The 23,118-nt window shown below is 46.9% G+C and overlaps 1 pseudogene; it reads left to right on the forward strand.

The window, feature by feature from the left end:
- The first annotated feature begins 6,707 nt into the window (after positions 1-6,707).
- Positions 6,708-7,459, forward strand: LOC142437309 (succinate dehydrogenase [ubiquinone] cytochrome b small subunit, mitochondrial pseudogene; annotated as a pseudogene).
- The last annotated feature ends 15,659 nt before the right edge of the window (positions 7,460-23,118 follow it).

Consider the following 23,118-nt stretch of genomic DNA (forward strand, 5'->3'; position numbering starts at 1 on the left):
TTTTCTAAATTGAATGTTTCCATTTATAATCCCCACAAGTAGTATCTGAGCATTCTGGTTGCTTCATGGTCACACCAACAACATCTACTACGATCAGTTTTGTTGTTGTTGTTTGTTTATTTTAGCCATTCTGATGTACGTAATAGTTTCGTGTTGTAGTTTATATTTACCTAATGACTCATGATGTTGTTGTCAGGTGCCAGCGAGGTGGTTCCAACTCAAAGCCACTCTACGTGCAACAGAGCAAAGCACTGCCCGGTCCTGCACCTCCTCACCACGATTCCTATGTTTGGGCCCATTACTGTGTGAGTCCACCTTGTTGAGGGCCTGCCCCTTTTTCACAGCTCTCTACTTTGCCAAGCACGAAGACTTCTTCCTTCAGCGTCATTGGTTCCCGCTCATGTGCTACCTCTTGAAATGGTTGGATGTCCACTAGTCCTTCTCGATACACTCTGTGCACTCTGTCCATCTTCTTTTGATGCTTCCTGCAACATTCAACATTTTGCCCCTAGAATCTTAAAAAAAACCTGTAATTTATCCAAGCTTAATTAATTAATTATAGTTCTTTCCGTTTAAGATAGGCGGCCATGTTCTTCCTTTTCTGTTTTCTAACTCGAGGTCTTTGCACATTTCCTGGTAATATTTTACTTGGCTTCTGGAGCTGCCCTTTTAAATTCTCTGTTCCGCCATTACCATTTCTTCCATAAGCCTTGGCTACTCTACACTGAATAGCAAGTTTCAGAGTCTCTTCTCCTTGATCTTTTCTTTCTGTCCTGTCTTTTTCATGACCTTTATCTTTCTTCAGGTATGATGTCTAGATGTCGTGCCACAGCTTATCAGGTCTTCTGCTATCAGTACTTAGTGTGTCAAATCTGGTCCTGAGATATTCTGGAAATTCAGGCGGGTCTACTCAAGGTAGATGCATTTGGGCTCTTATGGACTTGTTTTAATTTTTTTCACCTTCAGCCTGAACTTACGTGTCAGCAATTGATGGTCTATACCACAGTCAGTCGCTGGCCCATTTTAGCTGTTGATATTGAATTTCTCCATAGTCTCTTCCTACGGATGTAGTCAATTGGGTATCTGTGTATTCCACTGGGAGAAGTCCATGTCTATAGTTGCCATTTGTGTTGTTGAAAAGGGGTATTTTACAGTGAAGAAGTTGTTGTTCTTACAAAATCCTATCATGGGATCTCCAGCTTCATTCATATCACCAAGACCATATTTTCCAACCACAGTTTCTTCTCTTTTTTTTCCAGTTTTTCCTTCTCACTGCCAATAATTATCAGTTCATCTTGATTGCACCTGTGATCAATTTCAGCCTGAAGAGGTTGGTGGAATTTTTCAATTGCTTCAGTGAATGCCACATCATTCCTCTTGATTATGTCGTTCCCTGCAGAATAAACCATACGGTTTTCTGATTCAAAGTGGCCAGTGCTACCAAGGGCTCAAGTAGAAAGAAAATGTTTTGGAAATGTTGATGACACCATATGGACACGTGTACTTAATACAGTTGAATGATGGATCATCAAAAGATGTGTAAGAGCCCCCAATAAAACTATTAATCTTTAAAATGGCAAATACCAGTTCATTTTAGCTCACTAAACACCTAAGATATTGATCTTTATAGATCCCATTTCACTTTTGATAATTTCCAGGTTTTCGAGATTCATTCTTCATGGTTTCCAAGTTCAATTACATGTCAATTTGTCCAGCTATTTCTTCTCGCTTTTGAGTGCTGCCTCATCAGCAAATGAAGGTCTGCAGACTTTACCCCCGGGTTCTACTCCATTGCATCATTACGGGGACTCTACTTTGAGAAGGATGCTCCTTCTCTGTCGTGTCTTGAGTGCCTCTAACCTGAGGGGCTCATCTCCTGGCACCCCAGCTGATGATGCTCTGCTTCGTTCACTAAGGTTTCAGTGTCTGACAGTGTTTGGATGCCATCCATGAGGTTTCCGGTGGCTCATTACTCAGAAGTGAACAGTCTATTTCTTCTTTGTCTGTGTGTTAGTCTGGGTATTGTATAGAAACAAATCCACAGAAACTCATGTATACGAGAGAGTTTTATATAAAGGTAAGTGCACATCAAGAAAACATCCCAACCCAGTGCTGCCCAAGCCCACATGTTCAACATTAACCCCTATGTCCGACACCAATCCACAAAGTCCTCCTCCATCTCACAAAACACACACAGTGATGCAGACTGCAGGAGTGCAGTGAATGTGTGAGTATCTCAGCGCTGACAGGGGTCTCCACACGGCTGCTCCAGCACCCAGGGCTGCATCGGGGTAGGTCCATGTGGCTTCTCCTCGGGTATGTCTTGTAGGAAGTGAGCCTTGCCAGGTGAAGCAGGGAACTGGCTAAGGCAGCTGCATCTTGGTCCAACCATCACAAAGCAAGAGACCTGAGAACTCGAAAGGCGAGGTTCCCTGGGCCAGTTATTCCCCTGCCCTTCAATTAACTCCACATGTGTTTGTCAGTCAGTTTGGCCCAATATACTAACTCCCTCAGTCTGGAAATTCTGAAACATATTCATTTTGGGTGGCCCTACTGGTATTTGAAATACTAATGACAGCTTCCAACATGACAGCAACACGTAAGCCACCATAGTATGACAAACTGACAGATAAATGGTGGGGTGATTAATGAGATTAGAAAGCAAATCACAATTCAACTTTGGAAATCTCATAAATAAACTCTAGTGGTCACTCATTGGGCTGCTAACTGCAAGGTCAGCAGTTTGAAGACAGAGATTTCTACTCCCGTAACCAGCTACACTCTTGGAAACCCACAAGAGCAATTCCACTCTGCCCTGTAGGGCAGCCAGGAGTCAGAATGGACTCTAGCTGTGAGTTTGGTTTTGATTTGGTAAACACTAGCTAGGTGGCATAGGGGGTTCCAAGGTGGACTGTAACCACAGGGCTAACAGTTCAAAACCACCAGCTGCTCAGCCGGAGAAAGATGAGGCTCTGCCCTGTGATCCTTTGCAGCCTCAGAAACCCAGGGGACCTTTTGGAAGCAATGTGCAATAGAGTTGCTATGAGTCAGAGCTGACATGAAGACAAAAATTCTGGTTTGGGGTTGGGAGGGCGCCACGATCGTAGCATCGTATTCATGACCTTTTAAACATTTACTTGGATTTAAGTCACGATGGTGCTTGAATAGAGAATTTTGAGCCTGTACCCCGGGTGTCATCAAAGACCAGTAACACTTGTTTGTTTCTGTCACAAACTGCCGTCCAGCTACAGATGACATAGTCACAGAGTTAACTTCACACCGAAAAATCTGGTCTTTGTCCTTGGTTCCTGAGAGGTCACCTCCCAAACCATGGCATTTGAAGAGTCCAGATCAGACCTGGCAGGTTATGCTAAGGTGATGATTCAGGGGACGGCTGGCCAGCACAGAAAGACCTATCTCTTGAAATCAACTGACCTCAGGGTCTTAGTTGTTCTAATCCTGCTTGGGAAGCCACTTTCAGATGGACAGAGGAAAGGGGTGGCCATCAAGTCTCTTGGGACTCATGGCAATTGCCCTCCGAGCCCACTAACAGCTTTCCAAGGCTGTCATCTGTATGATGGCAGACTGCCACCTTTCTCCACGGAGTGCCCGGAGGCTCCGAACAGCTGCCTCTGGCTACTCCGTCCGTAGGGCCCACACACTGAGCGCAGCATTAGCAGCGAAGCATCCCTTGGCAGCTACCTGGAAGCAGCGTATGTGTGCTGACTGAGAGCTTGGCCGTCCAGCACCCTCAGAGGCTCTGCAGAAGAAAGGCTCCCCACTGTCCTTGTGAACAGCCAGCTGTTAGTGGGCTCGGAGGGCATGCCATTGCCATGAGTCCCAAGAGACTTGATGGCCACCCCTTTCCTCTATCCATCTGAAAGTGGCTTCCCAAGCAGGATTAGAACAACTAGGAGAGCAGAACTCTAGACTAGACATATTAATGCTCTCCCAATCATGTCAGCCTCGGGGTGCAGGCAGATGCAAGTCGGGGTACACCAGAGTCTGATGGTGGTTACCTCTGGACAGTGCTGGAAATTATTAATTTTCCTTCCCGATACTTTTCTCTATTTCATAATAAACAATTATTTCTTTTTATAATTAGGATGAATATGGATGTTAAATATGGATGTTAAATGAGATTTAGGGTTGTGATTTCATGGGACATGCCAATTAATTGGCCTAATAACATGTTTAATGCTTCCATTCCAGCTCCTAGTTTGTTGCATCTTGCCTGAGGTCCTAAAAGCTTACAAGCAGCCATCTGAAACACAACTGATCTCTAGTTGCCTGGAGCAACAGAACACTAGGAAAGTCAAGGATCAGGGATCTGAGGGTGTGGCATGTGTGCCTTGTGGCCTCTGTGAAGAACTGTCTCCTTTGCCTTTAGACTAGAACAGCTGGATGGTGCCCTGAGCATTTTTAGCAAAGAGTCTGTAAACAAAAACTCTGATCAAAGTTGGGGGTGGGGTGGGGGGAGATTGTAGAACAGAATTTCAGATTCTTTGGACTCCCAACTTTTCAAAGCCATGCAGGTTCAGGGAACCCGTGAAACTATTGCCCTGGGAGAATCTTGAAATTGTAGACCAAAAGTATCACCTGGTATCTTCTTAAAACCAAGCCATAATTTAGCTTAACCAATAAAAACTGTCTGCCTCGAGCACTGTACTTTTTTAAGACTGACCTACTGGCAGATCTCAAGAGATATTGCAAACTGGGTTCCAGTCAACTGCAGTAAAGCAAGTGTCACGATAAAGTGGGTCACATGAAGTTCTTGCTTCCTGGTACATGTAAAAGTGATATTTACACCTAGACTAGTCCAGTAAGTATACAGTAAATGGCACTATGATTATTTAAAAATACATAACTTAATTTTTTTAAGCTTTTTGGTTGAAAAATGCTAATCACCATGTGAACCTTCAGCAATTTGCAATCTTTTGGCTGGTGGTGCGTCTTACCTCAATGTTGGCAACTGTTCAGGATGGAGGTTGCTGAAGCTGACTGTGGCAATTTCCCACAAGCCAACAATAAAGTTTTCCTCATCAATTGACTTTTGCTTTCACTTGAGTGCCCAGAGGCCTTTGTAGGGTGTCTCAGGAAATCAGGAGCCCCAAGGAGATGGTGAGAGCTGGGAAGAAAACAAGGACATCTGTTGATGAAGTTTTCTGTCTTACGTGGGCAACTAGGCTAGCTAGAAATTCCCAGGACAATCACAATCGTAGCATCAACCATCCCTGATCACAGATAGTTTGAAAATAATAAAATACGGTTTGAACGATCGGAGAATCACCAAAATGTGACATCGTGACACAAAGTGAGCGCGGGTGTTGGAAAAATGATGCTTGATAGTCTTGCTGGGTTGCCACCAACCTTTTATTTGTCCCTAAAAAAAAAAGAGGCTGGAACTGCAAAGCACAATAGAACGAGGTATACCTATAATGGGGTCACATCAGCAACAGCTGCTTGAAAGGTTAGACAGGAGCCTCGGGGAGCAGTAAGTGCATGTCCAGTAAAAGAAGAGGTTGAGAATGTTTGCCCGGCTCCAGGAAGGTCGTCCGTGCCACTGCCGTGTGCAGGCTGTGTCGCTGGCCATGGAGGAGACCTCGTGCAAGGGACAGGAGGGGATCTAGAGACAGTGCACACACCATCTCCATCATCCAGTCCTGCTTTCTCTTCAAGCACCTGGAACAAGCGTCATGCCTTCGCAGGATGTCAATGTGCTGAGAGGGGATGCGCTTTTGTGTTTGATCCTCAAGCCACATCATTAGCACCTGCTCCATGTCTGACAGGGGCGACCTCTCTCACTTTCTTTAGCCTGGTGGCCTTCGGTGCGTCCTCTAGCAGCTTGGATGGAGGGTTTTCTTTGTTGTTGACACTTATCATGATTTGTCAGGAAAACAGGCCTAACTCCGAGATGCATCATGGAGTTCACGGATTTCCCACCTTCAGGCTGTTTCATCACCTTTTGTTGCGCTTCCAAATCAGCCCTTCTCCTTTGCCTCTTGCTGTTGCCATCGTGAGCACTGGTTTTACTGGGGCATCAGGGGGAGCCATGATGCACACCATGTAGGATTTTCTAAGGAAGAAGTAAACAGTGACAGAGTCCCACAGCACTCAAGAGACGCATGAGGGATTTGATGTTGCTGCTTCTGAGTCGAAGCACGCACTGTTCAAACAATAAACTTTGAAGATAAGTATTGCACATGCATAAGTCTGTAGGGTGGGCATTGATTAGGACAATTAAGTCATCTGTAGTGTACGTTCCATATGTGCTGTAAGGTTACATGCCTGGCAGCGCAGCCGATTTGTGTATAAGACAAAGACTGAGGATACATCTACGGTGTGCAGGAAGCTGTTGCGTTCACTACTTTACCAGGAGTTCTGACTTCTATTATAGCCTTACGGGACCATGGATGTGTACGTGTTTGAATGTAATGGATGTCAGGTAGCAAAATAAAATGTGTACTCCTAAGCTAAGCTACTAGGTAGTAAGCTACATACTACTATGCTATATACCCAAAGTCCTGGCCTAGGACATCGGAGGGGACTGCCAGGACATAGCTGAAGGAGGTAAGAGTAAATAGAGGAGGGAGATTACATCCTAGCTATCAGATGTTTCCCCCAGGAAGGTTCAGGTGTAGCTGAGCATGTGTGTGGTAAAGAAAATCCCGCGGGGTGCTGGGTGACCTTGAGCCCTAGGAAACGCGATGGCGGTGGTTTTGAGGCTGAGCGTCTTCCGTGGTGACCTGGGAGCCCAAGCTCTGTTCCACCAAGCCCCAGTGGTTAGACCTGCGCTTGCCTCAGCATTTCTCCAGGACCACTCTACTCCGGGAGTGCAGCACATCCACCTGTCCCCCAGTCACCGTGCTGGCTCCAAGGCTGCATCCATCCACTGGACTGGTGAGAGGGTGGTCAGTGTTTTGCTCCTGGGCCTGCTCCCAGCTGCTTATTTGAATCCGTGCTCGGCGATGGACTACTCCCTGGCAGCAGCCCTCACACTTCATAGTCACTGGGGCACTGGACAGGTCGTTACTGACTATGTCCATGGGGAAGCTACCCAGAAAGCTGCCAAGGCAGGCCTGTTGGCACTCTCAGCCGTGACCTTTGCTGGCCTTTGTTACTTCACCTACCACGACGTCGCATCTGCAAAGCTGTGGCCATGCTATGGAAGCTCTGACTCTTTTTTCTTCACACCCTAAAAATTGATTGTACAGCTCTTTGCCTCTGCTGTGTTATGCCATTCGCCTGTCTATAAGGAGGAAATAACAGATATGTCCAAAGATTAAACCTGCAGAGAACCATATGACTAGGGAAAAGTGTGAGAAGAATTGTATTCATGAAGTAGACTGCGTTCCATTTTCTGGTGAGATGATACAGGAACTAACTCTTAACTACTCCCCAAACCTACAGTGTAACAAAAGGAATATGAGCCCTTGCCTTTTAATTGGATAGTCTCTAAGTGAGGATTCAGTGTGTTACTATCAGCACGTTATGATTAAAGGTCTTCTGTGTTTGTTCAGGCAATGACGGAAAATGGGCAAGACTGCTAACTCTTAAAAATGGAACAGAAAAAAAAATAAAATAAAATGGAACAGAAAATTAAAACTGTGCTTAATTGTTGAAAAAAGAAAATCCCAAGATGAGGAGGTAAGTTTTGCTCAACAAAATGTCCTTCCTACCAGTCCATGGAAGACTGCCAGCAGGAAGAAAGAGGTTGTGTGCAGATGGCTCCAGGGCCTCGGTGACACTGCAGGGGAAGGTGCCGCCCAAGAAAGCGGACAAGCTGGAGCAGAGCAGAAACAGGAACATGGTTAAAGATGCTCTGTGTGGTCCTAACTGGAATCCTAGGCAGACACTGTATGTGTTTCCAGTGCATGATTTGTGACATATAATAATGCACAGAAAGAAATGTGAAGACAAAACTACACGAAGAGCTACTTAGATTAAAATAGTATCCCATTTTATACAAAATATACAAACGCCGAAAAATCCTATAGGTTTAAAATGCTTACCATGGGGAGGTAAGATTGGTGTTCGGCCCTGGGAGTGAATTCTGACGCATAGTAACTCCATGTGACACAGTTGAACGGAATGAAAGTCTTTGCTAGCCCCTCATCGATCCAGGAGCCAATTACCAGGTCTTTCCTCCTAGGAACCCCTGGTTGGTTGGAACTTCCAACCTTTGGGTTAGCATCTTTTGGGGGGTGGGGGACGGAGCGGGGTTGGTATCTTAACACTTATCCTTTTTAGTCACCAAAGCTCCTTAGGAAGGTAGGATAATGGGTGGTGGTTTTCGTTTTTAGTTTCTTTTGATTTTCTAAGTTTTCTAAAATGAGCATGTATTACTTCAATCATCTGAAAAATAAAAATTGTAAATGTCACCAGCCTAATCCTACCGCAGTGGAACTGACTCTGACTCATAGCAGCCTGGAGGAGCGAATAAGACTATCCCGTGGGAGTGTAGAGGCTGTGGCTCTTTACAAAAGCAGACAGCTCATCTTTCTCCTGGGGAGCAGCTGGTGGGTTAAATGGCTGGAGAACTTCGGGTTGGCAGCCAGGTGCTCAACCGCTGTGCCACCAGGGACCCCTGTTCCCGACACCCAGGTACCACGTCACAAGAGGCAGGGTCCATCATGGAAGTGCTGAGGTGGTTGGGACAGAAACCTAGAACAAGGCTGCCGGTGAAGGCCACTCTGTCGGACTCTGCGAGGCCCAGGATCCCGGGAAGTGTGCCAGGAGAGGAGGAGGGGCCGAACCAGGCAGTACAGAAGCCACCGGACAGAACATGAGTCCCACCGTGGATTGCTGGGGTCAGGTGGGTAGCTGCGCCAGGGGGATGGCTCCCGGCGGGGAGGGCTGAAACGCTACCCGCTCCACCTCAGTGTTGAAGCCTAGGACTTGGAAGCAGGGCAGCAGCTGGTGTGTTCCAGGAGAAGGCGCGGGCGAGGTCATCTACTGGAAAAATGGAAAGTTAGTGCTGCAAGATCCCAGAGAGACCGGACTCTCTTGCACTTGGCATATTGGCCCTGAGCAGTGCAGCCTCCTTGGCTCCTGCTCACGGGCAGCGGGAGAAGACCCTCTAATGCCAAGGCTAGGACTCTGACTTCAAGCTCCCTGACCTCAGCAAGCACAAGTTCCCTCGTCCCCTCCCCCTCCATCCTGTTGCCCTCCAGCCTGCAGCTCCCTCCCCATAGCCAGCCTCCAGCCCCAACCGTTCCTCACACATTTCCAACAGATGGCCTTGCCCCCTCCTTTTCCTTGACAAGAGGACCTCCAGGGAAGGGTCCCCTCACTTCTCAATCCCACCTACAGCACAGGGTTCTCCGCACAAGGACACAAACTGGAGCTCACCTGGGTTCCAGTGTGTCCCATGAGTCACTGTGAGCAGGATCCACTCAATTCAATTGGAATTTAATAGCAACAACTGGGCTAGAGTGATTTACATGGCAGACTGCTATCGCAAGATTAGTAGTTCAAACCCACCAGTCACTCCAGGGAAGAAAGAGGAGGCTGTCTGTTCCTGTAAGGCAGCAGTTCTCAACCTGCGGGTCGAGGGCGACCCCTTGGGAGTCAAATGACGCTTTCACAGGGGTTGCCCGATACATAACAGTAGCCAAATGACAATGATGAAGTAGCAACGAAAATCATCTTATGGTTGGGGGGTCACCACTACATGAGGAATGGTATGAAAGGGCCGTGGCATGAGGAAGGTGGAGGGCCGTGCCTCAAGGATTTACAGCAGGTGACACCCTCCAGTAGGGTCACTAGGAGCCAAAAGCAACTCAACGGCAGTGGATTTGGCTTTGACCTTGCCAGCGTTTGCATCCTTCTTCCCACCATTCTGGTCCAGAGGACAATGTTGGATCTAGCCCTCCCATTCCCTGCTATCTCCTCGCAAGTCCTCGAGGACTTTTGTCCTTCACCATCCTTTACCTCAGCTTTCTGTTTTTCTAATCTCTCGTCTTAAACCATTTCAGTTCTTCAGCATTATTACAGGCTCAATAGACTCCCTTGGAATTCATCTGAAAACATTCTCAGCCCTGATCTCGCACTCTGACCAAAAAGGTGAGTCTCCTGGTGGCTTTAGCAGGCACTACCCGCTCTCTCCCACTCCCCTGCGGGGCTGTGGACATGTACTAGCAAAGGCCACTTTGGAGACATCGCTAAAGCCCAAAAACACCCTCTGGCCTCATCCAACTTCATTAAGCTAAGGGGCTCCCTCTTCTACCCAGTCAGACTCAGTACTCCACACTCATTCCTGAAACTCGTGCCCCAGGTCATGTCCCAAGTGCCAGGTCCTCCTGCTGCAGCTCAATAAACAGCAGTGTCCACCTAAGCCCTGCCCTAGGCTTTCTGCTTCTACACCGGACACAGGCTCCTGGGGGGGGGGGGTGCACCCACACATATAATTATTCCCCAGACACATTCTCTGCCCAGAATGGACTCCTACCTCACACCAGTGTGGTCCGATTACATCGTATCAGCATTTGACTGAAATGAATCCAGATATACTCATTCGGTATGTTGGGGGTTTGTTTTGGTTTGGTTTTTTATAAGAGAACTCAAACACTACCCATAGAGGTAGCACAGTTCATGCTATCAGATGAAGCCCTGCCCTATACTGAGGGTGAGCCTGTGCTTTCTCCTGACATCTCATCCCCAAAATTCATCTCATCCCGAGATGCGAGAACCAGAAAGTCTGATATTTCAAGAGGTTCCTGTCCCCCCAAAGCACCCTGTATTCCAACACTGGAGCAAAGGAGAGCAGTCCTAGCCTGCAAGGTCAACCCAACTTGTTGCCTTTTCTTGAGCAATTTTCCAATAGAACCAATGCCATTTCTGCCTTCCCCAGTAACTTAATCTTTGGGAGAGAGGTCAGTGAGTGGGAGAGTGTACTCTGAGGGGAACTCACAATTCCTCCCTAGAAACTCTCTTGGATCCTCCATCACATACAAAAGTTTCCACAAATACACCATACTGTTCTGTGTATGTACACGGAAGTTTGGGTGTTCATACATACACATTACTACACATGTTATTTGTGTAAAACCTTGTATGCTATGGACAGCTCAAGAGGTTTTAAGGGCGTGATGTGGGGTGCTGTGTGCACATACAGCCGAGCGCCCCGGTGAGACAGTGGTTGAGCACACAGTGACTACCCACCCGGGGCTCTGAGGGAGGAAAGACCTGGAATAGTGTTCCGAGGAAGATACAGCCTAGGAACGCGGTGGAGCAGTTAGTTCTGCTCTGTCGTCCACTTGGCATTGGAATCAACTCCGCGACACCTAACAGCACATGCGTACAGCTCCATGCACTATTGAATCAAGACTGTGAACACGGTGATGTTGTAGCCAACTACCAGATAAGATAGGGCTCCTGTTGTCGGAGATCTGTGGGCTGCTGACGACAAAGTTGGCAGTTCAAAACCACCAGCCGTTCCGAGGGAGAAAGACAAGGCTTTCTACTCCCATAAAGAGCTACCGTCTTTGAAACTCATGGGGGCGATTCTACTCTGTTCTTATGACAAGGAGTTTGATTTGTTTTCCGTTGTTGCATTTGTGAAGTAAATCGGGCTATAAGAGAAATAAAGGAGGCTAGGGAAACCTGCTGGACCACATATGATGTGATTCTGCCGTACATGCTTCTAGGCCTTTCCTAGACATTCTGAAAAGACTCAAACGAACAAGGTCTTGAAGGCTTTACCAAACAAGTCAGTGGGGATTAATGCAACTCCCCCCTCTCGAATGGGATCTTAAAAGCCCATGCGCAGCCAAATCTTGGTCTCTCACCATCCAGAGGAGGGGAGAGTGATGAAAAATCAAAAGACAGGTGGAAGTAATGAGTCCAATGGACCTCTAGGCAGGCAAATACCAGTCTCCACAGCCCTGAGACAAGAACCAGATGGTGCCCGGCTACCACCACCAACTACTCTCCAGTGGATCACATTGGAAGGTCCTAGATGCAGTGGGAGAAAAGCATGGAACAAAACTCAGCATTGCAAACAGACCAGGCTTACTGGACCGACAGACACTGGTGGGACTCCAAAAACGACGGCCCTGAGACACGCTTCAGGGCTGGGAGTGAGCTCACCTTCACGTGAGACGATGCAACCACTTGAGATCAAAAGGGTGGCATTTCCCCAAGGACCGAGAGTTAGGAAAGAGGGAGACTGAAAACAGGGAACTCTGGCAGGGCGTGGGGTACGTAACGTTACCTGGCGGGGACTGACAGGGACACGTAGAAACAAAATGTCTCCACAGTGTTGAATTCAAAAGGTATTTGCTCTGTACACTTTCACCCAGATCACAATTAAATATTTTTAATATAAAAGAATTAATGCCATCCCTACGACAGCCCAGGCACATTCCTCTTCCCTGTTCAGTGAGTGTTACTGAATTAAAGTGGAACCGGATGTGGCCAGGTTTCGAGGGATGAACATGCACACAGCATCTGATCAAAAATAAGGACTTAAGTTTGGTGGGGAGGTGTGCGATCAGAGGTCGGGATGGGAATAGAGGGCAGGAAAGAAGCGGTCCAGGCTGGTGGGGACAGGTGGTAGAGCTTACACATCACATAGAGTCCCAGGTGCTGGACAAGGATCGGAATCTGGACATTTGACAGTAGAATTTCCGTGGAATTTTTGCAGGTTCCAAGAAGGGAGGGGCAGGATAAATTTTACATTTCAGAAAGCTGGACACTGGGCAGAGACTAGACGGCTGTGGAAAAGAACAGGGATGAGGAGACCCCATAGGAAGCTGGCTACAGGTGACGTCCGGATCACGATCAAATAAAGGCATGGTGGTTGAACGCTGCTTAAGAAAACCGTGTTAAAACACTCAAAAGAACTATCGCAAAAAGCTGAAAGCCCCCATGATTTGCTGCTTTTCTGAGATTCAAACCGTAATGTGCATGTTGCTGCACCTCCTCCCCACATTAAAATGTGCCCACGTTTTAATATATTGTTTCCTCCCTCTCGTGGCGCACAATAAATGTCCTTCTCTCGCGGTCTCCCAAGCCACAGCCTCTCTCTGCTCCTGGTCCCGGCCCTCCTGGGAATGCCGAGGGTGCACCCTATCATTTCCTCCCTCTTTGGCAACTTCCTCCACCCTCTTTGCTGGCTCCCCTCTGGCTTATAAACACGAATGTTCCTATCTGCCCCGGGCGGTTTGTTCCCCTCTGGAAGCTGCTTGCTGTTATTGGGAGGGGCTGTGGAACTTGCCGTCACTAACGGTGACCCCAGGCCCAAGGGAACAACATGTCGGTGCCGATGCAGTCCAGAGAGTTTTGTCAAGGGTGCCAGCTCGGTTGAAACTCGTTCGGGATCCTGGCGTGGGCAGGTTGGTAGCACCCTATTCTTGATTCAACCAGCCTTCCCTCTCTCCCGGCCTCATTTCAGGAAAGAGCTACCTCAGCTTCACGGGCCAGCCTCTCCCTAATTAGGCCCTTGGAGCCGGGATCTGTCCTGACTTCCCAGCAGGGGAGATGAGACCTTGCACAGCAGCATACCCGTGGTCAGGTCAAAGCAGTGCCAGTCAACAGCCACGGGAGCAAGGAGGCGGGAGATGGGTGACTGAGGACAAACAGGAAGGCCTTGGTGTCTGACCTCAGCTCTGAAACACATGCCACCTCGCTCTCACAGGACAGAAATCCCATTCCAGTCAAGTTAGCTGAAGCAAGAGTGATACTCTTCCCCCGCCGCAGGACAGTCCAACGGAGGATGTGTGGGTTCGAACCCTGCTGACCAGGACGCATCCCTGCAATCGCTTAATCTCTTCAGAACAGCGGTCCCTGGGGGCCCCAGGTTCTCCCAGCCTTGGAACTGGACACAGGCTGGCTGCTCAGCCTAGGTTACCTGCCTCCTCCTCCTCAGCTTCCAGTGGGGAAAGGAAGCGACACTCAGGGAGTAAGACAGCAAGTCTGAGGGGATCTTAGCAAGGGACGCCGTGAAGGGGCTGGTGAGCTGGAGGTGGTGAGTGGCAGGGTGCATCTGGGGGAGAGCACGTGTTCCTGTTTATGGAGAAGGAGCATAGAGAGAAATAGGAACCAAAAAAGACGTGTGAGACCAAGTACCTAGAGTGGCATGGGGAAGTGGTGTGTGTGTGTGTGTGTGTGTGTGTGAGAGAGAGAGAGAGAGAGAGAGAGAGAGAGAGAGAGAGAGAGAGAGAGAGAGAGAGAGAGAGAGAGAGAGAGAGAGAGAATGTGTGTTTCAGGAAAGGGTACTTTTAGGCATTGAAAAAAGCATTCTGGTTATTAAACAGGACAATGAGAGGGCATCCAGGGATTATAGGGATGTCCTATAAAATGGACAGACGGAGAGAGGAATTCCAGGGGGGACAAGGAATCACTCCAAGTCCTGGATGATAACCTTCCTAGAGTGATACAGGTAGAATGATCATAGAACACAGACCGAAGCATGCCTTCCGTGGTAGAAACAGTGGTAGTTATCCACTGTGGAAAGACAGTAGGGTCAGTTTCCCTCGTCTTGATCCTGAAGATTTCTGGTGAAGAACGGTGGGAATCACCATTGTGGTGGTGGTTAGTGGCCATAGAGCCAGCTCATGGATCACAGGACAAAACGTCGCCTTGTCTGCATCACGGTCGTGATCATCGGTATGTTTCAGGCTGGTGTGGTCATGGTGTCCGTCTGTCCGTCATCCGTCTCATGGAGGGCCTGCCTCCTTTTCACTGCTCCTCTACTTTACCCAAAGTGGAGTTCTTCTCCAGCCCTTCCTCTTTCGATGATGCATCCAAAGGAAGCGGTCTCTCCATCCTCCCCTCTAAGGAGCAACCTCTGGCTGCATTTCTTCTAAGACTGACTTGTTCGATCTCTTGGCAGGCCCTGGGAGACTCCGTTTTCTCAGTCCACTCTGGACTGTGAATACTTCAATCCTTTGGTCTTCCCTCTCCACTCTCTAGCTTTCTTATGCATTTGTGGCCCCTGAACACGCGGTGGCCTGCCTTCACCCCAGCAAGTACGGCAGCACTGAACTTCTCAACTGTCACGTCCCAGGCCATTGATGGTTGATTCACATAGAAGGAAATGGTTGGCAACTTCAATTTCTTCTCCCAAGGTCGTCACCCTTTACAGCAGTGGTTCTCAGCCTTCCCAATGCTGTGACCCTTTCTTCAGTTCCTCATGTTGTGGTGACCCCCACCCATAACATTATTTCTGTTGCTACTCCATCACTGTAATTTTGCTACTGTTATAAATTGTCATGCAAATATCTGTTAGCAGGATGCGTTTTCATTGTTAACAACTGAACATCATTAAACATAGTGATTCATCACAAAATATGTAATTATATATTGTGAAATATTCATTTATAATTCCAAATAAATGAAATTTCTTCTTGAAGCATGGTGTAGCGTGGGTCACAGTCGGCTGCATGTGGGCAGACCCACCTGGAGACGGATAGAGGATTGGTGTCTTGGTTCCTAAGAGCATCAGAAATATGTGTTTTTCAATGGTCTTAGGCCACCCCTGTGAAAGGGTTGACCCCCAAAGGGATCTTGACCCACAGGTTGAGAAACACTGCTTTACCAGCATAGCAGCAAAGGGTATCAAACGTTCAAAAACAAGCAACCAAATCAATGTGAAGGGCCGTGGCTGCAGTGGAGACTCCAAACCCACCTGTGAGATAATTGGACAGTCCCTCTCAGAAGAGATGATCAATCCAGGGTGTGGCATGGCACTGATGAACCGCATCACGATCCTCTCGTTTCTTTAACCTCCTCCCCTTACAGTTACGGGATTTGTTTGTTTTACCTCATTAAGTATGTTAGATTTGTGTATGTTCATTTGTGTATTTAAGATCGCTGGGTACATGATAAATAACCCTTCAGATAAATAACAGGAGTAACGATTCCCTGGGAGTATGGGGAGAGAGCGGTGGAAAGGGGGAATCAGATGCTGATAGCATGATAGCATTGGTGACTGTATAACCACACTCAGTGGGATCAAACAATAGAATTGTATGTGAATGGATATATTGGATCATGTAAGAGATGGCAAAAAAATAAAAAACCTGTTATGGGGGTGGCGGTAAGGGTTCCTGGGTGGTAGAGTGGGTGAGGGATGGGATAAAGTGGAGCTGATATCAAGGAAGTCTAAAGAAAGAAAATGTATTGAAAGTGATTGTGGTGGCAATTGTACAATACTGCTTGATGTGATTGAACAAATGGGTTGTTATATCTGTAAGAGCCCCCAGTAACATGATTCCGTTTTTTAATTAAATTGCCTACTCCCATAGAGATTTAAAGTCTCAGAAACTATAAGGAGCGCTTTCATTCTGTCCTATAGGGTCACCATGACTCAAGGCTATGGACGTAGTATAGCACAACAGCCCCATTTAACCGCTATCTATATGAGTTGATAAATTATCTCTACCCTAACAGCCCCCCCCCCCCAGGGCCACCACTCAACAGACATCTGCCCTAGTCCCACTCCGGGACCCTGAGGCTCCCCATGCTCCAGCAACTGTCACATGGAACCTGTCCCATGCGAGCTTCCAGAACCTACCGCATCCCACTATGACCCATACCCTCTGTGCAGGCTGGTTGATGCCTGCGCCATCTTGATTGCTAAATATTTTGGATCTTAGCTTTGGGTGAGAGGAGACCCCTCATAGAGAAAAGACCCTTCATATCGAACCAGTTCCCAAAACCTAGGGAGCACAGAGAGGAATGGAGGGGCAGAGAGCTGCGTGGCGGAGAAGGGGCTAAGCGGCCCTCCTGGGGAGCTCCCTGGGTAGAGGGCTCAGGTCCAACAAACCACTCTGTGTCCTCACTCCCTGGGGCCAGGAGACTTGCCAGCCAAAGTGATGTTGAGAAACTTAGGCATTTGATTCCTCTCTTGCCCTGTTCTGGGGAGGCACAATATTTAAGCAAAGATGACTGGCTCCCTCGGATTTGCCCTTAGAGATTACTCGACATTTAAACCAAATCACAAAAGAGATGAAAGAGCTTGACCCAGAAAAGGATGGGGGGCCACTAAAGTAGACAGTGAGGCTATAATCTATTGATAACCACCACCAGCCCCCCTTACGATCATTTTGTTTGGGAAAAAGCAAACTCTGGCAGGAAGTTCATGGCCATGAGCGGTGCCTGGGCTTGCCGGGCTCTGTAAGCAAGGGATTTTGAATGAGTTAAGATTGAGTCTGCAAGTATCACCATTCTTTAACGGGTGCTCCAAGGTCCACACTGGAGGAGAATCGTGTGAACCGTTTTTAATTTTTCAAAAGGCAACAGAAAAAGAGTTTGGTAAGCCCCCGCTGAAGGAGACATAGATGTATGAAGGCGCCCCGCGTCGCAGTCCCAGGTGTAGGCCCAAAAGGAAACAGATGTTCCAACAAGAGCGTGTACACAAATGTTTGTGGTAACACCGCTCCATGCCATTAGCTACGTTTTCTGCCGTCTGCAAACAGTCTCTTTACCTCTTTCGAACGTTTGGCTGTGGCTTAGGTAGGAGTTTACAGCGCACATAAGGTTCCCTGCTCACCAAAGGATCCACATTGTGATTTGTGACATTGCTTACCACCCCTTGAATGTAACAGCACTCGCCCCACTCCCTCCATGAGCTCCCCCTTTCTCAGGCCCCATCTTTCCTTCCACTTAGTGTTTGCTGAGGTTTGTTTGGGGGCAAATCCTACCAAAGACAGTAAGCACGAGGGGGTTGTTGTGAGGCGCACACACTTCCTCACCAGTGCTACTGTTGAGGTGATAGGCCTGCCTCCAGTGGGGTTGAAAGGGGGCTTCTGGGCCTGGGTTCAGCTCTGGGCTTGAAGGGTATCCGCAGTCAGCATTCTCTCTGTCTTTTTGTTCCATTTCAACAACTCTGTCTCATTATCTTTTCATCTTTGCTTGGAATCCAATGCCGACATTGTGGACTCACAAAGTTGTTTTTCAAGACATGTATCTCATATCTATAAACAAGACATAGATATGAGATAGACACAACACCGTGTACATAAGATACAAGTAGGTGTGTGTGTGTGTGTGTATATAAGAATAGATAGACGTACCTATATACATGTGCACATACAGGAATTGTTTGGGCCTCAATGTTCTATAATTTACCTCTCTGGTTTTTAATATCCATTGCAATAGCTACACAGAAACTCACCTACACAATTCATGCTTAACGGTCATCAGTTCAAACCCACCAGCCTCTCAAAGGGAGAAAGGTGAGGCTGCGTGCTCCATAAAGATTCACAGCCTCAGAAACCCTGTACAGGGTCTAAAGGAATTGAAAAGGACTCGCGAGGAGCTGGTTGGTTTGGGCAGTGTATGTGCCTGGCCTTATCCATGTGTGTCTTAGGCTTGCTCTTTAGTTTTCTGTTGGAGTGGTTGCTGTCACGCATATGTCGAACGTTTTAATGCAGGCATCCTTTTCACACGAGTGCTTCGCAGCGACATCATTTGCTTGGGCCACACTGTGCTCGCTGAACCCACACTCAGTGTCACTTCTCCCATCACCCAGAGCAAGTACAATCTAAAGCATGCTTCCCCCTCCGCTCACCCCTCCCCTTCACAACCACCATTGGACACTGACCTCTTTATCCAATGGCTACTTCTGTCTTCTTATAAAAGAGGCCTCACACAATATTTGTCCCTATGCGCTCCACTTATTTCATTGAGCATCATGTCATTGAGCAGCCATGTTCTGTTATGTGGACTCATCCTTGCTTTCTGTGGTTGCATATGAATCCATTGTATGTGTGGACCTCATTTAACCCTTCCGCAACTGCTGGACATGTTGGTTGTTTCCATTCTTGGGCTATCATGAGTACAGCTGCAGGAAACATAGGTCAACATACGTCTGATCGTGTCAATGCTTTTAAGTCTTCTGGAGAATACCTGGAGGACTGGGAGGCCTGTCTCCTGGGTGCTCCTTTTGCTAGTTCTTGGAGGAAAGGCCATACCATGTTCCAGAGTGGCTGTACCACTTACTCACATCCTTGCCAACATTTCTTGTCATCTTTTTAAAAAAATCATTTTATTGGAAGCTCTTACAGATATTATAATAATCCATAATTCAATTAGAACAAGCATAATTGTACAATTACTGCCACCATCAGTTTCAAAACATTTCTTTCTTCTTGAACTTTTGAAATCAGCTCCTCATTATCCCCTCCCTCCCCCATCATACCCCACCCCCGGAACACTTATTACTATATTTTTTGTTATCTTTTTTTTTTAATCACAGCCATTTTAGTCAGGAGTGGGGTGAGATGATATTTCATTATAGTTTTTTTTTAAACAGTTTATTAGGGGCTCATACAACTCTTATCACAGTCCATACATATACATACATCAATTGTATAAAGCACATCTGTACATTCTTTGCCCTAATCATTTTCTTTTTTTTTCTCCTCTTTTCTTTTTTTACATTTTATTAGGGACTCATACAACTCTTTTCACAATCCATACATATACATACATCAATAGTATAAAGCACATCCATACATTCCCTGCCCCAATCATTCTCAAAGCATTTGCTCTCCACTTAAGCCCTTTGCATCAGGTTCTCTTTTTTTTTTCCCCTTACCTCCCCTCTCCCCCCTCCCTCATGTGCCCTTGGTAATTTATACATCGTTATTTTGTCATATCTTGCCCTATCCGGAGTCTCCCTTCTCCCCTTCTCTGCCGTCCTTCTCCCAGGGAGGAGGTCACATGTGGATCCTTGTAATCAGTTCCCCCTTTCCAACCCACTCACCCTCCACTCTCCCAGCATCGCCTCTCACACCCTTGGTCCTGAAGGTATCATACACCCTGGATTCCCTGTGCCTCCAGCCCTCATATGTACCAGTGTGCAACCTCTGCCCTATCCAGCCCTGCAAGGTAGAATTCGGATCATGGTAGTTGGGGGGAGGAAGCATCCAGGATCTGGGGGAAAGCTGTGTTCTTCATCGGTACTACCTCACACCCTAATTAACCCATCTCCTCTCCTAAAACCCTCTATGAGGGGATCTCCATTGGCCGACACTTGGGCCTTGGGACTCCACTCTGCACTTCCCCCTTCATTCAATATGGTATATATATATATATATATATATATATATATATATATATATATATATACACATATCTCTCTCTTTTTTTTTTTTTTTTTGCATGATGCCTTATACCTGGTCCCTTTGGCACCTCGTGATCGCACTGGCCAGTGTGCTTCTTCCATGTGGGCTTTTTTGCTTCTGAGCTAGATGGCCGCTTGTTCACCATCAAGCCTTTAAGACCCCAGACACTATCTCTTTTGATAGCCGGGCACCATCAGCTTTCTTCACCACATTTGCTTATGCACCCATTTGTCTTCAGCGATCCTATCATGGAGGTGTGCAGTCAATTATATGATTTTTTGTTCTTTGATGCCTGATAACCGATCCCTTTGGGACCACTCGATCACACAGGCTGGTGTGTTCTTCCATGTGAACTTTGTTGCTTCTGAGCTAGATGGCCGCTTTTTTAACTTCAAGCCTTTAAGACCTCAGTCACTATCTCTTTTGATAGCCGGGCACCATCAGCTTTCTTCACCACATTTACTTGTTCAACCACTTTGGCTCCAGCAGTTGTGTCGGGAGAGTGAGCATCATAGAGTTCCAATTTAATAAAAGAAAGTATTCATGCATTGAGGGAGTGTTTGAGTAGAGGCCCAAGGTCTTTCCGCCACCTTAATACTTAACCTATAAATATAGACACATAAATCTATTTCCCCATCCTCCTATATATATTTGCATGTACCTGTCTTTGTCTAGACCTCCATAAATGCCCTTTGACTCCTAGCTCTTTCCTCCATCTCCCTTGACTTTCCTCCTGCCCTACTACCATGCTTCGTCACCACCTGGGCTAGAGTATACCTCTTCTCTAAGCAACCTTACCCTTGATCATTTCCCACCAGGCCTGCCACTCCCACCTCTCTACCATTTTGGGTCCCATGTTGTTCCCTTATCCCTGTGTTTGTTAACACCACTTCCTTACCCCCCTACCCCCCTACCCCAAGTCCCCCAGAACTGTTGGTCCCGTTGTTTTTCCTCCAGATAGTTCATCCAGCCTGTCCTATTCAGACAGACCTGTGGAGACACTAACATGCACGAAAACAAGACAGAGGAAAACAAAGCAACAGTATACAACCAGACAACAAAACAAACCACTGACAAAGAACAAAACAAAACACTTCACAAGAGAAAAGCTTGTAGTTAGTTCAGGGATTGTTTGCTGGCCTTTAGGAGCATTTTCCAGTCCAGTCTTTTGGGGCACCACGCACTGGCCCCAAAGTCCACTTTCAGCATTCCCTGGGGACCTTGCCACTCCATTCCCTTGCTGTTCCGCTGCACTCCCCCAGTGATTTGCCTCGGTGTGGTGGGATCAGGTCAGGTGCAATTCCCACACTGTGTCTCCAGTGCTGTCCCCTGTAGCGCCCTTGGTCACTGAGGGGCATCATTTCTCATAGTGGGGCCAGCCATGTTGTTCTCTCTGTGGACTGGCTGCTTTACTCAGGAACATCATCCTCACTGCCTGGTGGGCCAGGCTGTGTTCCACTCTCTCCTCCTGCCCCTTCATCTGCTCCCGTGTGCTCTGATCAGATATGTCCATCTCCCGGAGCTGCAGAGTCAATGTCGTTCTTTGGAACAAATCCTTTTCGGGGGAGGGGCAGGAATCCACTTAATTTATGGTGCTGGGGCCAGCCTCCCAGACCTCTCCACTGGTTCCCTACTCCACGCCGGGATATTGCATTCACACCTTGCGGCACTGGGTTGAAGTCTGGTCTCACTTTCCCTTCATTATAGTTTTGATTTGCGTCTCTCTAATGACTAGTAGAAGAAGCCCTGGTAGTGCCATGGGTTAGGCATTGGGCTACTAACCTCAGGGTCAGTAGTTCAAATCCACCAGCCACTCCATAGAAGAACGATGAGGCTGTCTGCTCCTATAAAGATTCGCAGCCTCAGAAACCCTCAGAAGCAATTCTATTCTAACCTACAGAGTTGCTATGAATTGGAATCAACTAGATGACTGTTGAAATGACTAATGCAGACTGAGGATCTTTGGTGAAGGCTCTGTTCATGTCTTTTGCCCATTGTATAATTGGGTTGCTTATTTCTTGGTTATTAAGTTGAAACTTTCTATAAATTTTAGATATTAAGCCCTTACTCAAAAGCCCTGGTGGCATAGTGGTTACAAGTAACTGCAAGGCCAATAGTTCAAAACCTTCAGAAACTCCTCAGGAGAAAGGCCTTTCTACTCTCATAAAGAGTCACAGTCTCAGAAATCCACAGGGACAGTTCAACCCTGTCCTATAGGATTGCTAAGAGTCAGTATCAACTCAATGGCAATGAGTTTTTGTTGTTTTTAGACCCCATTCTGACAGGTAGTTCCAAATATTCTCTTTTTCCCCTGATTATTATATTCTTATAATATACTATTATGTTATTATTCCCCCGATTCTCTTTTTGACCCTTTTTATAGTCTTGTGTGTGTATCATTCTTGACTTCTTTCCATCCTTAAGCCATTGCTATCTTGGTGTCTGTTTTCTCTTTGTTGTGCTCTGGGTGAGGTTGTTCTATGTGCTGGTCTCTTATTTGTGCTTGGTGAGTGTTGTTCTTCTGCCCATACTGAGTCGGCGAGGATCTTTTGTAAGGCTGGGTTTGTTGTAACGTATTTTTTGAGTTTTTCCTTGTCTGGGAAGACTTTTACTTCTCCATCGATCTTGATCAATAATTTGGCTGGGTAGAGTATTCTTGGATTTGCGTTTTCTTTCAATTTTTGGAATATGTTACTCCACTCTCTCCTTTTTTTCATAGTTTCTGCTGATAGGTCTGAGCATATCCTTATGTGGGAACCTTTATATGTGATTGCTTGCTTTTCCCTAGCTGCTCTCATGATTTTCTCCTTTTCCTCAAAGTTTGAAAGTTTAACTATTATGTGCCTTGGTGATTTCTTCTTGGGGTCCCGTCGTGCTGGTGTTCTTTCAGCCTCCTGGATGGTTGCTTGGTTTTCATTCATTAGGCTGGGGAAGTTTTCCTTCAAGAATTCTCTCGCTATTGTTGCAGATGACTTCTTTGTTGTGTCTTCCTCCGGTAGGCCAATAATTCTAATGTTGTTCCGCTTCATAGCATCAGACATAG

The sequence above is a fragment of the Tenrec ecaudatus genome, chromosome 1, assembly GCF_050624435.1.
Source record: "Tenrec ecaudatus isolate mTenEca1 chromosome 1, mTenEca1.hap1, whole genome shotgun sequence".
Classification (NCBI taxonomy): domain Eukaryota; kingdom Metazoa; phylum Chordata; class Mammalia; order Afrosoricida; family Tenrecidae; genus Tenrec; species Tenrec ecaudatus.